The sequence below is a fragment of the Podarcis raffonei genome, chromosome 4 (genome assembly GCF_027172205.1).
Source record: "Podarcis raffonei isolate rPodRaf1 chromosome 4, rPodRaf1.pri, whole genome shotgun sequence".
Taxonomy (NCBI): domain Eukaryota; kingdom Metazoa; phylum Chordata; class Lepidosauria; order Squamata; family Lacertidae; genus Podarcis; species Podarcis raffonei.
In genome coordinates this window covers 108,431,338-108,449,435 of record NC_070605.1, presented here as the reverse complement: position 1 = coordinate 108,449,435, position 18,098 = coordinate 108,431,338, and positions in this window count along the sequence as shown.

Here is an 18,098-nt window from a genome sequence, read left to right as displayed (position 1 = left end):
ATTCTTTTCGGTTCCATCTACGTAGAAAGAAGAATCTTGCATTTTGCTAATTTCAAAGTTTTGTTCTTTGGTGTTAATGCACATTTACCCAGAAATCGCAAAGTGTATGTAATGAGATCAAAATTACAAAAGACGGTGTTTTCGCTTCCTTATGCATAGAAAGAAGACGAATATGCTTCGATTAGGCTTATTTCAATTTGCATGGTGTTTTTTGGGGGTGCATCAGAATCACCCCCAACCAAAACAAAAAGGTGTTTTGGGTTCCATATACATAGAAAGAACATCATTGGGCTTATTTCAAATTGGTGTTTAGAATGCACATTCAACCTAGAATCGCAGAGTGAAATGTTTGTTATCATTCCAAATCAAGCATAGGTGTTTTGGTTCATTTCAATAGAAAGAGGAGCAATAAGCTTGGATTGCACTTTCGGTGTTCATTCACTCACAAACTGCAAAGCGAAGTGTCATAAGCATAAACAAAGCAAAACAGGTTGTTTTGGGTTCCATCTACATAGAAAGAAGAATCTTGCATTTCGCTCATTTCAAAGTCGTGTTCTTTGGTGTTAATGCACATTTACCCAAAAATAGCAAACTGTATGTAATGAGACCAAAATAACAAAAGACCGTCTTTTCGCTTCCATATGCGTAGAAAGAAGACGAATAAGCTTCGATTTGGCTTATTTCAATTCGAATGGTGTTATTTCGGTGTGCACCAGAATCACCCCCAACCAAAGCAAAAAGGTATTTTGGGTTCAATCTACATAAAAAGAAGATGATAACGCTCTGATTGGGCTCATTTCAAATTGGTGTTTTTGGTGTTAGAATGTACATTCAACAAAAAATCGCATAGTGAAATGTTTGTTATCAGCCCAAATCAAGCATAGGTGTTTTGGTTCGATCTCTATACAAAGAGGAGCAATAAGCTTGGATTGCACTTTCGGTGTTCATTCACCCACAAACAGCAAAGCGAAGTGTCATAAGCATAAACAAAGCAAAACAGGTTGTTTTGGGTTCCATCTACATAGAAAGAAGAATCTTGCATTTCGCTCATTTCAAAGTCGTGTTCTTTGGTGTTAATGCACATTTACCCAAAAATAGCAAACTGTATGTAATGAGACCAAAATAACAAAAGACCGTCTTTTCGCTTCCATATGCGTAGAAAGAAGACGCATAAGCTTCGATTTGGCATTTCAATTCGAATGGTGTTATTTCGGTGTGCACCAGAATCACCCCCAACCAAAGCAAAAAGGTATTTTGGGTTCAATCTACATAAAAAGAAAATGATAACGCTCTGATTGGGCTTATTTCAAATTGGTGTTTTTGGTGTTAGAATGTACATTCAACAAAAAATCGCATAGTGAAATTTTTGTTATCAGCCCAAATCAAGCATAGGTGTTTTGGTTCATTTCAATAGAAAGAGGAGCAATAAGCTTGGATTGCACTTTCGGTGTTCATTCACCCAGAAACAGCAAAGCGAAGTGTCATAAGCATAAACAAAGCAAAACAGGTTGTTTTGGGTTCCATCTACATAGAAAGAATCTTGCATTTCGCTCATTTCAAAGTCGTGTTCTTTGGTAATGCACATTTACCCAAAAATAGCAAACTGTATGTAATGAGACCAAAATAACAAGACACCGTCTTTCCGCTTCCATATGCGTAGAAAGAAGACGAATAAGCTTCGATTTGACTTATTTCAATTCGAATGGTGTTATTTCGGTGTGCACCAGAATAACCCCAACCAAAGCAAAACGGTGTTTTGGCTTCCATCTACATAAAAAAAAAGTTGATAACGCACATTGGGCTTATTTCAAATTGGTGTTTTTGGGGTTTGAATGCACATTCAACCCAAAATCGCATACTGAAATGTTTGTTATCAGCCCAAATCAAGCTTAGGTGTTTTGGTTCATTTCAATAGAAAGAGGAGCAATAAGCTTGAATTGCACTTTCGGTGTTCATTCACCCACAAACAGCAAAGCGAAGTGTCATAAGCATAAACAAAGCAAAACAGGTTGTTTTGGGTTCCATCTACATAGAAAGAAGAATCTTGCATTTCGCTCATTTCAAAGTCGTGTTCTTTGGTAATGCACATTTACCCAAAAATAGCAAACTGTATGTAATGAGACCAAAATAACAAAAGACCGTCTTTTCGCTTCCATATGCGTAGAAAGAAGACGAATATGCTTCGATTGGGCTTATTTCAATTCGCATGGTGTTTTTTGGGGGTGCATCAGAATCACCCCCAACCGAAGCAAAAAGGTGTTTTGGGTTCCATATACATAGAAAGAACATCATTGGGCTTATTTCAAATTGGTGTTTATGGGGTTAGAATTCACATTCAACAAAAAATCGCAGAGTGAAATGTTTGTTATGAGCCCAAATCAAGCATAGGTGTTTTGGTTCATTTCAATAGAAAGAGGAGCAATAAGCTTGGATTGCACTTTCGGTGTTCATTCACTCACAAACAGCAAAGCGAAGTGTCATAAGCATGAACAAAGCAAAACAGGTTGTTTTGGGTTCCATCTACATAGAAAGAATCTTGCATTTCGCTCATTTCAAAGTCGTGTTCTTTGGTAATGCACATTTATCCAAAAATAGCAAACTGTATGTAATGAGACCAAAATAACAAGACACCGTCTTTCCGCTTCCATATGCGTAGAAAGAAGACGAATAAGCTTCGATTTTGCTTATTTCAATTCGAATGATGTTATTTCGGTGTGCACCAGAATCACCCCCAACCAAGGCAAAAAGGTATTTTGGGTTCAATCTACATAAACAGAAGATGATAACGCTCTGATTGGGCTCATTTCAAATTGTTAGAATGTACATTCAACAAAAAATCGCATAGTGAAATGTTTGTTATCAGCCCAAATCAAGCTTAGGTGTTTTGGTTCGATCTCAATAGAAAGAGGAAGAAGAAGCTTGGATTGCACTTTCGGTGTTCATTCACCCAGAAACTGCAAAGCGAAGTGTCATAAGCATAAACAAAGCAAAACAGATTCTTTTCGGTTCCATCTACGTAGAAAGAAGAATCTTGCATTTTGCTAATTTCAAAGTTTTGTTCTTTGGTGTTAATGCACATTTACCCAGAAATCGCAAAGTGTATGTAATGAGATCAAAATTACAAAAGACGGTGTTTTCGCTTCCTTATGCATAGAAAGAAGACGAATATGCTTCGATTGGGCTTATTTCAATTTGCATGGTGTTTTTTGGGGGTGCATCAGAATCACCCCCAACCGAAGCAAAAAGGTCTTTTGGGTTCCATATACATAGAAAGAACATCATTGGGCTTATTTCAAATTGGTGTTTAGAATGCACATTCAACCTAGAATCGCAGAGTGAAATGTTTGTTATCATTCCAAATCAAGCATAGGTGTTTTGGTTCATTTCAATAGAAAGAGGAGCAATAAGCTTGGATTGCACTTTCGGTGTTCATTCACTCACAAACTGCAAAGCGAAGTGTCATAAGCATAAACAAAGCAAAACAGGTTGTTTTGGGTTCCATCTACATAGAAAGAAGAATCTTGCATTTCGCTCATTTCAAAGTCGTGTTCTTTGGTGTTAATGCACATTTACCCAAAAATAGCAAACTGTAGGTAATGAGACCAAAATAACAAAAGACCGTCTTTTCGCTTCCATATGCGTAGAAAGAAGACGAAGAAGCTTCGATTTGGCTTATTTCAATTCGAATGGTGTTATTTCGGTGTGCACCAGAATCACCCCCAACCAAAGCAAAAAGGTATTTTGGGTTCAATCTACATAAAAAGAAGATGATAACGCTCTGATTGGGCTCATTTCAAATTGGTGTTTTTGGTGTTAGAATGTACATTCAACAAAAAATCGCATAGTGAAATGTTTGTTATCAGCCCAAATCAAGCATAGGTGTTTTGGTTCGATCTCTATAGAAAGAGGAGCAATAAGCTTGGATTGCACTTTCGGTGTTCATTCACCCACAAACAGCAAAGCGAAGTGTCATAAGCATAAACAAAGCAAAACAGGTTGTTTTGGGTTCCATCTACATAGAAAGAAGAATCTTGCATTTCGCTCATTTCAAAGTCGTGTTCTTTGGTGTTAATGCACATTTACCCAAAAATAGCAAACTGTATGTAATGAGACCAAAATAACAAAAGACCGTCTTTTAGCTTCCATATGCGTAGAAAGAAGACGCATAAGCTTCGATTTGGCATTTCAATTCGAATGGTGTTATTTCGGTGTGCACCAGAATCACCCCCAACCAAAGCAAAAGGGTATTTTGGGTTCAATCTACATAAAAAGAAAATGATAACGCTCTGATTGGGCTAATTTCAAATTGGTGTTTTTGGTGTTAGAATGTACATTCAACAAAAAATCGCATAGTGAAATGTTTGTTATCAGCCCAAATCAAGCATAGGTGTCAGGGCTGCCCTAGGTCCCAGCTCACAAAGGACCAACACTGCTTCGTTGTTAAGTATAAAAGTCTTTATTGAAGTTCAGTTTCACTTCCAGAGCCGCAGCGCGCAGCCCCACGTCTAAAGTGTCAGACCACTGATGCTCCGTCTGAGTCTCCTCCCCCCTGACACCAATTTAAGATCCTAGCCTTGCTCCACCTTCTCCGCTGCTCCTTCCTCCTCTGGGTCCGCCTGCCCGCCGGGGTTCCGCCCTTTCTAGCCTCTTCTCCCGCTGATTCCCCTGAGCCTTCTCCCTCCCTCCGGCGGGCTTTAGGAGCTGGTTCCCCATCCGGGTCTCCTGCTGTTCCGCGCGCCTGCACATTTGAACTTGGCGCGCGCGCCCAGCCAGCAGCTTTCCTCCTGACCGTTTCACTGCTGCTGCCACTGCTTCCCCCTTCGGGGGGGCTAGCTGCAACTGACCTCCCTTCCGTTCCCCCACTCTCCGATGGAGGCGTGGTCAGCCCTGACTCCCTCTCTGGAGGAGACGCTGGCCCTGACACATGTGACTCCTCCCCCCCACTATGCTCTGGTGGGGAAACTGGTCCCGATCCTCCACTGCTGCTTTGGGGTTCCCCTCTGGCTCCTTGTTTCTGGTGCGTCCCCCCTGGGACCCCCCTTGCCCTGACCATCGGCGCCCCCTTCTGGGAATCTTCTGATTCGCTGGAGAAGCTCATGGAATCTCTCGGGCCACTGTCATACTCCCCTACGCTGCCCTCAGATTCTTCCCCTTCGCTCTCCCAATCCTCTCTCCCCAGTGCTCCTGCTCCTGATTCCCTGACAATAGGTGTTTTGGTTCATTTCAATAGAAAGAGGAGCAATAAGCTTGGATTGCACTTTCGGTGTTCATTCACCCAGAAACTGCAAAGCGAATTGTCATAAGCATAAACAAAGCAAAACAGATTGTTTTGGGTTCCATCTACATAGAAAGAAGAATCTTGCATTTCGCTCATTTCAAAGTCGTGATCTTTAGTGTTAATGCACATTTACCCAGAAATCGCAAAGTGTATGTAATGAGACAAAAATAACAAAACACCGTCTTTCCGCTTCCATAGCGTAGACAGAAGACGAATAAGCTTCGATTTGACTTATTTCAATTCGAATGGTGTTATTTCGGTGTGCACCAGAATAACCCCAACCAAAGCAAAACGGTGTTTTGGCTTCCATCTACATAAAAAAAAAGTTGATAACGCACATTGGGCTTATTTCAAATTGGTGTTTTTGGGGTTTGAATGCACATTCAACCCAAAATCGCATACTGAAATGTTTGTTATCAGCCCAAATCAAGCTTAGGTGTTTTGGTTCATTTCAATAGAAAGAGGAGCAATAAGCTTGGATTGCACTTTCGGTGTTCATTCACCCACAAACAGCAAAGCGAAGTGTCATAAGCATAAACAAAGCAAAACAGGTTGTTTTGGGTTCCATCTACATAGAAAGAAGAATCTTGCATTTCGCTAATTTCAAAGTTTTGTTCTTTGGTGTTAATGCACATTTACCCAGAAATCGCAAAGTGTATGTAATTAGATCAAAATTACAAAAGACGGTTGTCAGCGCTGCCCAAGGTCCCAGCTCACACAAGACCAACGCTGCTTCTTGCTCAAGTTCAAAAGTCTTTATTGAAGTTCAGTCTCATTTCCAGACGTGCAGCGCGCAACGCTACATCTATCCGTCAGATCATAGAAGTCCCATCTGAATCTCCGCCCCCCTGACACCAGCTTAAGATTCTAGCTTTACTCCACCTCTTCCTCTGTTCCTTCTTTCTCTGGGTCCTTCTGCTAGTCGGAGTCTCTGCCCTCCGAGATTCTTCTGACGCTGATTCTCCCGACTCCTCCTCCCCCCTCTTTCGGGCTTTAGGACCTGGCTCCCAATCCGGGTTTTCTGCTGTCCCACGCTCCTCCACATTTGAACTTGGCGCGCGCGCGCAGCCTCCCACTTTCCTTCTGACCGTTACACTTGTGTCACTGCTCCCCCTTTCGGGGAGGCTAGCTGGACCTGCCCTTCCCTCCGTCTCCCCACTCCCCGATGGAGGAGACGCTGGTCCTGACTCCCATGCCTCTTCTCCCCCACTGTGCTCTGGTGGGGGAACTGGCCCTACTTCTCCGCTACTCCTTTGGGACTCCCCTCTGGTTCCCTGTTTATGGATCGTCCCCTCTGGGATTCGCCTCGCCCTTACCATAGGCGCCCCCTCCTGGGAATCTTCTGATTCGCTGGAGAAGCTCATGGAATCTCTCGGTCCACTGTCATATTCCCCTACGCTCCCCTCTGATTCCTCTCCTCCGCTCTCTATTTGCTCTCTCCCCTGCTCTTCTGCTCCTGAGCCTCTGACATCCATCCCCCCCTCGAAGCCCCCCCTTCCCCCCTCCCCCTCTTCGGGTGTGGGTTCCAGGTGCTCCAGCGCTGGGGGTGTGAGTGCTGGCTTCCGTTCTCTCTCCCTGGTGTGCAACCGTCCAGCGGGATCAGGCCCCCCCACGATGGGTTCGTCGACGTCGACTTCCTCTGCTTCCATTTCTCTGCTGTCGTGCTCAAAACCAAGATCCTCCCCCCACACGTCCATGTCCTCCTCTCCCCCCGGTCCCTCGGGTGAGGCTGTGTGCAAGGGCCCCCTCAGCAGTTCCCTGCTCCACCCCACTTCTGGTTGAGTGTCCCACCAATAGGAGCGGTCCGTGGCAAACCCCGAGAGCGACCCCTCCGGGGAGCTCATCCCCGGCGTCGGCTCCTCATCTGAGGAGAAACCTTGGAACGTGCTGGCTGACAGTGTGGGTGTGAAAAGCCAGTCGTCAAAATACTCCGCCGGCATGGGTCTGTGTGGGAAGATCGAATGGAACTCGTCTTTGAGATAGTGCTCCTCCACGGCGTAGCACGGCACCCACTCGTTGGCGCTGGCCGGAGTACCCTCCCTGGCGAGGAGATATTCAACTCCCTCTTCCCCCCATCTGGAGTCCAAAATCTCTGTGACCTCGTTGAGTGGCGTCGCCCTCTGTGGTCCCTCCCCTGCTGGCGATGGGCTACGTGGAGCTGGTGCGGTCCCTGGCGCCTGAAACCTGTGGGGCGCCTTGTAAGGCGTGAGCACTGACCTGTGAAAGACTGGGTGCATTCTGGAGCCCTCCGGGAGTGTCAACCGGTAGGCCACTGGATTGATTTGTGCCGCGACCTGGTAAGGTCCTAGCTGCTTGTGTCCTAGCTTCCTCTTAGCTAGCGTTCTGGCCGGCACTGCCTGAGCTGCTAACCAGACCCAGTCCCCTACCTGTATGTCTTCCCCAACCCTCCTGTGCCTGTCTGCCTGCATCTTGTAGGCGTGTTTCGCGAGTTCCAAGTGCCTTCGGAGTTGCTCATGGACCTCCTGTAACTCTGCGGCTAAGTGCTCTGCCCCCCGTGGCTCCCCCTCTGCCTCGGTCTCCAACCCCGGGAAGGTTCTGGGGTGGCGCCCATTGTTGGCGAAGAACGGTGTCACCCCTGTAGACCCGTGCTTCGTGTTGTTGTAGGCAAACTCGGCTAGCGGTAGGTAGTCCACCCAGGTCGAGGGCTGTTGATTGGCGTAGCATCGCAGGTACTGCTGCATGATGGCGTTGACCCTCTCCGCTTGTCCGTTGGTCTGCGGGTGTCGTGCCGACGCTAAGTTGATCTTGACGTTCAGGATGCCCAGCAGCTTCTGCCAAAAGTTCGAGATGAATTGGCGGCCCCGGTCGGACAGGATGGACCGCGGCAGGCCGTGAGCTTTGAACACGTGGTCTATGAACAGCTTGGCGGTCTGTTCCGCTGTGGCCACCTTCGCGCACGGAATGAAATGCGCCATTTTGGTGAAGAGGTCTACGACCACGAGTACTGCTGTTTTGCCGCGCGAACTGGGCAGATCTGTAACAAAGTCCAGGGCCACTTTCTCCCATGGTTCGAGCGGCGTCTGCAGCGGTTCCAGCAGACCCGCCGGCTTCCTGTGTACTGGCTTGGCCCTTTGGCAGGTGTCACACCTGGAAACGTAATCCGCAACTTCTCCCCGCACCTTGGGCCACCAAAAGTCCCTGGTGACTAATTCCGCCGTCTTGTCCTTGCCGAAGTGCCCAGCGCTGGGCGCGTCGTGCAGCTGCTGCAAGACTCTCGCGCGAAGGTCTTCTCCCGGTACGTAGAGAGCCCCTTTGCGGAGGAGTAGTCCGTCGCGTATCTGGAACTCGTCGTCCCTCGCTGTGCCGTTTCGCACCTCCTCCATCTTGGTTTGCGCAAACGAATCCGCCTGTAGCGCACGACGGACTGCGTCCAGGTCCACTGCGGCTGAAGCGCACGCCCACACCTCTGGTGCGAAAATGTGTTTGGCCGCTGCCGGTGCCGCTTCCTCGAGATACTGCGGCTTCCTGGATAGCGCATCCGCCATGACGTTGTTGTCTCCCGGGATGTATTCTATCCGGAAATCGAAATCTGCAAAGAACTCCGCCCAGCGGATGTGTCTCTGGTTCAGGAATTTCGCCGTGCGCCAGTACTCCAGGTTCTTGTGGTCCGTGCGAACCTGCACCGTGTGTCTGGCTCCGACGAGGAAGTGCCGCCACGCCTTGAAAGCTGCATGAATGGCCAGCAACTCCCTGTCCCAGATGGTGTAGTTCTGCTCCGACGTGCTGAGCTTCCTGGAGTAGAATGCGCACGGTCTCCAGTCCCCTTGCGGATCTTGCTGCAACAGGACCGCCCCCACCGCTCTGTCCGAGGCGTCCGTTTCAACCCTCATCGGTTTGCTGGGGTTTACGTGTAGCAGCTGTTCTTCGGACGCGAAGAGACGCTTGAGCCTCCGAAAGGACTGCTCCGCCTGGTCCGTCCAGGTGAACTTCTTCTTCTTGGAGCTGAGGGTGTCCGTGATGGCCGCTGTCTCCTTCGCGAACCCCTTGATGAACTTGCGATAAAAGTTGGCGAAACCGACGAACTTCTGGACCTCCTTCCGGTTGCGCGGGCTCTTCCAGTCCAACACTGAGCGGACCTTGGCGCTGTCCATGGCAAGTCCCTTGTCGGACAGCTTGTAGCCCAGGAAATCCACCTCTGTCGTGTCGAACTGGCACTTCTCCAGTTTGGCGTAAAGTCTGTGCTCCCGTAGTCTCTGCAGGACCTCCTTGACGTCCTCCTCGTGCGCCTCCTGCGAGTCCGAAAAGATCAGGATATCATCTAAAAAGCAGACGCACTTCTTGTAGAGGAGTCCCGCTAGCACGTGGTGCATGAAAGCTTGGAAACAATGGGAGCCATTTTGGAGACCAAACGGCATGACTCTGTATTCATAGGTTCCTAAAGGCGTAAACATGGCTGTCTTCCACTCGTCGCCCTCCCGCATGCGTATAAGGTTGTAGGCCCCTCGTAAATCCAACTTGGTGAAGATCCGTCCCTTCCTCACCGTCGCGAGCAGGTCGTCAATTTTGGGCATGGGGAATGCTGTGGGCTTTGTCCTGGAATTGATGATTCTATAATCCACTATGAGCCTCCGTTCGGGCGTGTCTCTCTTCTTCACGAAAAACACGGGACTGCCCCCCACTGCTTTGGATTCCCGGATGAATCCCCGCTTCAAATTGCGATCTATGAACTCCCTGAGTTCTTGCATTTCGTCTTCAGACATGGAGTACAGTTTCCCAGTTGGCAGCGTCGCCCCTGGCAGGAGGTCAATCTTGCAGTCGTAGGGTCTGTGGGGAGGCAGCTTGTCTGCTTCCTTCTCGCAGAAGACTTCCAAAAAGTCCTTGTACTTGTTGGGCACCGCTTGCACCACGCCTAGGTGTAGCTGCGGTGCATCCTCTTGCCCCTCTCCTTCCTGGCAGGTCTGGATGCAGTGCGCTGCGCAGTAGGAAGAGCAGAAGGTCAATTGCCGCTGGTACCACGCTAATGCCGGGCTGTGCCTATCCAGCCAACTCATGCCCAACACTATGGGCGTGTCCGACAGGTGGGTGACGTTGAAACTGATGACTTCGCGGTGGTTTCCAATTTGCATCACCAGAGGCGGTGTTTGCTGTACCACCTCTCCTCCCAGTATCTTCCTGCCATCTACCGTGACAACATTTAGGGGCATCGTGGCTGGCAGGAGTGCTATGCGATGCTGCTTGACGAAGTCCAACCCTACAAAGTCTGCGTTGCTACCAGAGTCAATGGTAATAGGGACCTCCAGGGTGAGCCCATCGGGCAGCTGGAGCGATGCAGTGAGTTGCACCACTGGTTTGGGTGGGAGGGGGTCTGTGGGCTGCAAAATCTCTGGGGACTGTTTCACTGACTCGCCTGGTTGAGCCCCAGAGCCTCCATCTCCAACCAGGCGTCGCCTTTTCCCTGCTGCTCAACTCCCTGCTGAATTCCTCCTTTAACAGTTGCTGAGGCTGCAGTGTGCTTCTGGAGCCTCTGGGGACACTCTTTCGCCATGTGCTGTGCACTGTCGCAGATGTAACACTTCCTGCTCCCTCTAGGAGCCTTCGCCTTGACTGCTCCTGGTGTCTGGGCTCTGCTTGCTGTCTGAGCCCTTGCACCTCCGATTTCCATTGGCTCCTCTCCACTTATGAGAGGAGGCGTGGACTGAGCGCGCTCTGTCTCTCTGGGTAGGAAGGGAGTCGTTCTAACTGACGTGTTTGCTCTTCGCCCCTCCTCCCTGCTCCACGGGCGTTCTTCCAGGCGCACCCCAATTGCAAGCGCCCTTTGGACTACTTCTGTTGTATTTTGGGGTCTCTCCCCCCTCGCCAGTTCATCTTTAACGGCTCCATTCAGCCCCTCCCAGAACAGATCCCTGACGGCAGCTGAGTCCTTCTGCCAGCCCAGCACATTTACTAACCCAAAAAAGCGGGAATGATACTGGCGCACCGTCGCTCTCCCTTGTCGCAATCCATGCATTTCCCTTCTAGCGACATCCACATCCACCGTTGATTTAAAGCAAGCGTCCATGGCTCCAATAAAAGCGCTTGAATCTTTGAGGGCGGGGTCATTTTCGCGTAGCAAAGTTCGCAGCCACGACTTAGCTTCCCCATGCAGATGAGTGATTATGAAACCCACTTTCTCCTCCTCATCTCTAAAATCTTTCCGAAGCAAATTGAGCGCGAAAACTACTTCTGCTCTGAAGTTAGGGTACTGCTGCAGGTTCCCGTCAAAATGGGTCACAAGGCTTGCCCCCCTTTTCCCGAGGCTAACTCCCTCCGGCTTGGCTCCCAGCTGCCCCTCCTTTCCCCATTTGTCCCACCTGGCTTGCAGATCCTGGCAGAGCGCAGCTGTGTCTTCTTCTTTTTTCCTAGACGCAGCTAATTCTGCGTAGAGCGTTGACACCGCTTCCTGCAATTGCTTGACTTTTTCCTCAGTCGTCATCTTTGCCTATCTCCGTGAGCTCGCAGAGTTTAGCGGAGATGGGACTTACTGTCAGCGCTGCCCAAGGTCCCAGCTCACACAAGACCAACGCTGCTTCTTGCTCAAGTTCAAAAGTCTTTATTGAAGTTCAGTCTCATTTCCAGACGTGCAGCGCGCAACGCTACATCTATCCGTCAGATCATAGAAGTCCCATCTGAATCTCCGCCCCCCTGACACCAGCTTAAGATTCTAGCTTTACTCCACCTCTTCCTCTGTTCCTTCTTTCTCTGGGTCCTTCTGCTAGTCGGAGTCTCTGCCCTCCGAGATTCTTCTGACGCTGATTCTCCCGACTCCTCCTCCCCCCTCTTTCGGGCTTTAGGACCTGGCTCCCAATCCGGGTTTTCTGCTGTCCCGCGCTCCTCCACATTTGAACTTGGCGCGCGCGCGCAGCCTCCCACTTTCCTTCTGACCGTTACACTTGTGTCACTGCTCCCCCTTTCGGGGAGGCTAGCTGGACCTGCCCTTCCCTCCGTCTCCCCACTCCCCGATGGAGGAGACGCTGGTCCTGACTCCCATGCCTCTTCTCCCCCACTGTGCTCTGGTGGGGGAACTGGCCCTACTTCTCCGCTACTCCTTTGGGACTCCCCTCTGGTTCCCTGTTTATGGATCGTCCCCTCTGGGATTCGCCTCGCCCTTACCATAGGCGCCCCCTCCTGGGAATCTTCTGATTCGCTGGAGAAGCTCATGGAATCTCTCGGTCCACTGTCATATTCCCCTACGCTCCCCTCTGATTCCTCTCCTCCGCTCTCTATTTGCTCTCTCCCCTGCTCTTCTGCTCCTGAGCCTCTGACAACGGTGTTTTCGCTTCCTTATGCATAGAAAGAAGACGAATATGCTTCGATTGGGCTTATTTCAATTCGCATGGTGTTTTTTGGGGGTGCATCAGAATCACCCCCAACCGAAGCAAAAAGGTGTTTTGGGTTCCATATACATAGAAAGAACATCATTGGGCTTATTTCAAATTGGTGTTTATGGGGTTAGAATTCACATTCAACAAAAAATCGCAGAGTGAAATGTTTGTTATGAGCCCAAATCAAGCATAGGTGTTTTGGTTCATTTCAATAGAAAGAGGAGCAATAAGCTTGGATTGCACTTTCGGTGTTCATTCACTCACAAACAGCAAAGCGAAGTGTCATAAGCATAAACAAAGCAAAACAGGTTGTTTTGGGTTCCATCTACATAGAAAGAAGAATCTTGCATTTCGCTCATTTCAAAGTCGTGTTCTTTGGTAATGCACATTTACCCAAAAATAGCAAACTGTATGTAATGAGACCAAAATAACAAGACACCGTCTTTCCGCTTCCATATGCGTAGAAAGAAGACGAATAAGCTTCGATTTTGCTTATTTCAATTCGAATGATGTTATTTCGGTGTGCACCAGAATCACCCCCAACCAAGGCAAAAAGGTATTTTGGGTTCAATCTACATAAACAGAAGATGATAACGCTCTGATTGGGCTCATTTCAAATTGTTAGAATGTACATTCAACAAAAAATCGCATAGTGAAATGTTTGTTATCAGCCCAAATCAAGCTTAGGTGTTTTGGTTCGATCTCAATAGAAAGAGGAAGAAGCAGCTTGGATTGCACTTTCGGTGTTCATTCACCCAGAAACTGCAAAGCGAAGTGTCATAAGCATAAACAAAGCAAAACAGATTCTTTTCGGTTCCATCTACGTAGAAAGAAGAATCTTGCTGTCAGGGAATCAGGAGCAGGAGCACTGGGGAGAGAGGATTGGGAGAGCGAAGGGGAAGAATCTGAGGGCAGCGTAGGGGAGTATGACAGTGGCCCGAGAGATTCCATGAGCTTCTCCAGCGAATCAGAAGATTCCCAGAAGGGGGCGCCGATGGTCAGGGCAAGGGGGGTCCCAGGGGGGACGCACCAGAAACAAGGAGCCAGAGGGGAACCCCAAAGCAGCAGTGGAGGATCGGGACCAGTTTCCCCACCAGAGCATAGTGGGGGGGAGGAGTCACATGTGTCAGGGCCAGCGTCTCCTCCAGAGAGGGAGTCAGGGCTGACCACGCCTCCATCGGAGAGTGGGGGAACGGAAGGGAGGTCAGTTGCAGCTAGCCCCCCCGAAGGGGGAAGCAGTGGCAGCAGCAGTGAAACGGTCAGGAGGAAAGCTGCTGGCTGGGCGCGCGCGCCAAGTTCAAATGTGCAGGCGCGCGGAACAGCAGGAGACCCGGATGGGGAACCAGCTCCTAAAGCCCGCCGGAGGGAGGGAGAAGGCTCAGGGGAATCAGCGGGAGAAGAGGCTAGAAAGGGCGGAACCCCGGCGGGCAGGCGGACCCAGAGGAGGAAGGAGCAGCGGAGAAGGTGGAGCAAGGCTAGGATCTTAAATTGGTGTCAGGGGGGAGGAGACTCAGACGGAGCATCAGTGGTCTGACACTTTAGACGTGGGGCTGCGCGCTGCGGCTCTGGAAGTGAAACTGAACTTCAATAAAGACTTTTATACTTAACAACGAAGCAGCGTTGGTCCTTTGTGAGCTGGGACCTAGGGCAGCCCTGACACTTGCATTTCGCTAATTTCAAAGTTTTGTTCTTTGGTGTTAATGCACATTTACCCAGAAATCGCAAAGTGTATGTAATGAGATCAAAATTACAAAAGACGGTGTTTTCGCTTCCTTATGCATAGAAAGAAGACGAATATGCTTCGATTGGGCTTATTTCAATTTGCATGGTGTTTTTTGGGGGTGCATCAGAATCACCCCCAACCGAAGCAAAAAGGTCTTTTGGGTTCCATATACATAGAAAGAACATCATTGGGCTTATTTCAAATTGGTGTTTAGAATGCACATTCAACCCAGAATCGCAGAGTGAAATGTTTGTTATCATTCCAAATCAAGCATAGGTGTTTTGGTTCATTTCAATAGAAAGAGGAGCAATAAGCTTGGATTGCACTTTCGGTGTTCATTCACTCACAAACTGCAAAGCGAAGTGTCATAAGCATAAACAAAGCAAAACAGGTTGTTTTGGGTTCCATCTACATAGAAAGAAGAATCTTGCATTTCGCTCATTTCAAAGTCGTGTTCTTTGGTGTTAATGCACATTTACCCAAAAATAGCAAACTGTATGTAATGAGACCAAAATAACAAAAGACCGTCTTTTCGCTTCCATATGCGTAGAAAGAAGACGAATAAGCTTCGATTTGGCTTATTTCAATTCGAATGGTGTTATTTCGGTGTGCACCAGAATCACCCCCAACCAAAGCAAAAAGGTATTTTGGGTTCAATCTACATAAAAAGAAGATGATAACGCTCTGATTGGGCTCATTTCAAATTGGTGTTTTTGGTGTTAGAATGTACATTCAACAAAAAATCGCATAGTGAAATGTTTGTTATCAGCCCAAATCAAGCATAGGTGTTTTGGTTCGATCTCTATAGAAAGAGGAGCAATAAGCTTGGATTGCACTTTCAGTGTTCATTCACCCACAAACAGCAAAGCGAAGTGTCATAACCATAAACAAAGCAAAACAGGTTGTTTTGGGTTCCATCTACATAGAAAGAAGAATCTTGCATTTCGCTCATTTCAAAGTGGTGTTCTTTGGTGTTAATGCACATTTACCCAAAAATAGCAAACTGTATGTAATGAGACCAAAATAACAAAAGACCGTCTTTTAGCTTCCATATGCGTAGAAAGAAGACGCATAAGCTTCGATTTGGCATTTCAATTCGAATGGTGTTATTTCGGTGTGCACCAGAATCACCCCCAACCAAAGCAAAAAGGTATTTTGGGTTCAATCTACATAAAAAGAAAATGATAACGCTCTGATTGGGCTTATTTCAAATTGGTGTTTTTGGTGTTAGAATGTACATTCAACACAAAATCGCATAGTGAAATGTTTGTTTTCAGCCCAAATCAAGCATAGGTGTTTTGGTTCATTTCAATAGAAAGAGGAGCAATAAGCTTGGATTGCACTTTCGGTGTTCATTCACCCAGAAACTGCAAAGCGAATTGTCATAAGCATAAACAAAGCAAAACAGATTGTTTTGGGTTCCATCTACATAGAAAGAAGAATCTTGCATTTCGCTCATTTCAAAGTCGTGATCTTTAGTGTTAATGCACATTTACCCAGAAATCGCAAAGTGTATGTAATGAGACAAAAATAACAAAACACCGTCTTTCCGCTTCCATAGCGTAGACAGAAGACGAATAAGCTTCGATTTGACTTATTTCAATTCGAATGGTGTTATTTCGGTGTGCACCAGAATAACCCCAACCAAAGCAAAACGGTGTTTTGGCTTCCATCTACATAAAAAAAAAGTTGATAACGCACATTGGGCTTATTTCAAATTGGTGTTTTTGGGGTTTGAATGCACATTCAACCCAAAATCGCATACTGAAATGTTTGTTAGCCCAAATCAAGCTTAGGTGTTTTGGTTCATTTCAATAGAAAGAGGAGCAATAAGCTTGGATTGCACTTTCGGTGTTCATTCACCCACAAACAGCAAAGCGAAGTGTCATAAGCATAAACAAAGCAAAACAGGTTGTTTTGGGTTCCATCTACATAGAAAGAAGAATCTTGCATTTCGCTCATTTCAAAGTCGTGTTCTTTGGTAATGCACATTTACCCAAAAATAGCAAACTGTATGTAATGAGACCAAAATAACAAAAGACCGTCTTTTCGCTTCCATATGCGTAGAAAGAAGACGAATAAGCTTCGATTTGGCTTATTTCAATTCGAATGGTGTTATTTCGGTGTGCACCAGAATCACCCCCAACCAAAGCAAAAAGGTATTTTGGGTTCAATCTACATAAAAAGAAGATGATAACGCTCTGATTGGGCTCATTTCAAATTGTTAGAATGTACATTCAACAAAAAATCGCATAGTGAAATGTTTGTTATCAGCCCAAATCAAGCTTAGGTGTTTTGGTTCGATTTCAATAGAAAGAGGAAGAAGAAGGTTGGATTGCACTTTCGGTGTTCATTCACCCAGAAACTGCAAAGCGAAGTGTCATAAGCATAAACAAAGCAAAACAGATTCTTTTCGGTTCCATCTACATAGAAAGAAGAATCTTGCATTTCGCTCATTTCAAAGTTTTGTTCTTTGGTGTTAATGCACATTTACCCAGAAATCGCAAAGTGTATGTAATGAGATCAAAATTACAAAAGACGGTGTTTTCGCTTCCTTATGCATAGAAAGAAGACGAATATGCTTCGATTGGGCTTATTTCAATTCGAATGGTGTTATTTCGGTGTGCACCAGAATCACCCCCAACCAAAGCAAAAAGGTATTTTGGGTTCAATCTACATAAAAAGAACATCATTGGGCTTATTTCAAATTGGTGTTTATGGGGTTAGAATTCACATTCAACAAAAAATCGCAGAGTGAAATGTTTGTTATGAGCCCAAATCAAGCATAGGTGTTTTGGTTCATTTCAATAGAAAGAGGAAGAAGAAGCTTGGATTGCACTTTCGGTGTTCATTCACCCACAAACAGCAAAGCGAAGTGTCATAAGCATAAACAAAGCAAAACAGGTTGTTTTGGGTTCCATCTACATAGAAAGAAGAATCTTGCATTTCGCTCATTTCAAAGTCGTGTTCTTTGGTAATGCACATTTACCCAAAAATAGCAAACTGTATGTAATGAGACCAAAATAACAAGACACCGTCTTTCCGCTTCCATATGCATAGAAAGAAGACGAATAAGCTTCGATTTTGCTTATTTCAATTCGAATGGTGTTATTTCGGTGTGCACCAGAATCACCCCAACCAAGGCAAAAAGGTATTTTGGGTTCAATCTACATAAACAGAAGATGATAACGCTCTGATTGGGCTCATTTCAAATTGTTAGAATGTACATTCAACAAAAAATCGCATAGTGAAATGTTTGTTATCAGCCCAAATCAAGCATAGGTGTTTTGGTTCGATCTCAATAGAAAGAGGAGCAATAAGCTTGGATTGCACTTTCGGTGTTCATTCACCCACAAACAGCAAAGCGAAGTGTCATAACCATAAACAAAGCAAAACAGGTTGTTTTGGGTTCCATCTACATAGAAAGAAGAATCTTGCATTTCGCTCATTTCAAAGTCGTGTTCTTTGGTGTTAATGCACATTTACCCAAAAATAGCAAACTGTATGTAATGAGACCAAAATAACAAAAGACCGTCTTTTAGCTTCCATATGCGTAGAAAGAAGACGCATAAGCTTCGATTTGGCATTTCAATTCGAATGGTGTTATTTCGGTGTGCACCAGAATCAACCCCAACCAAAGCAAAAAGGTATTTTGGGTTCAATCTACATAAAAAGAAAATGATAACGCTCTGATTGGGCTTATTTCAAATTGGTGTTTTTGGTGTTAGAATGTACATTCAACACAAAATCGCATAGTGAAATGTTTGTTTTCAGC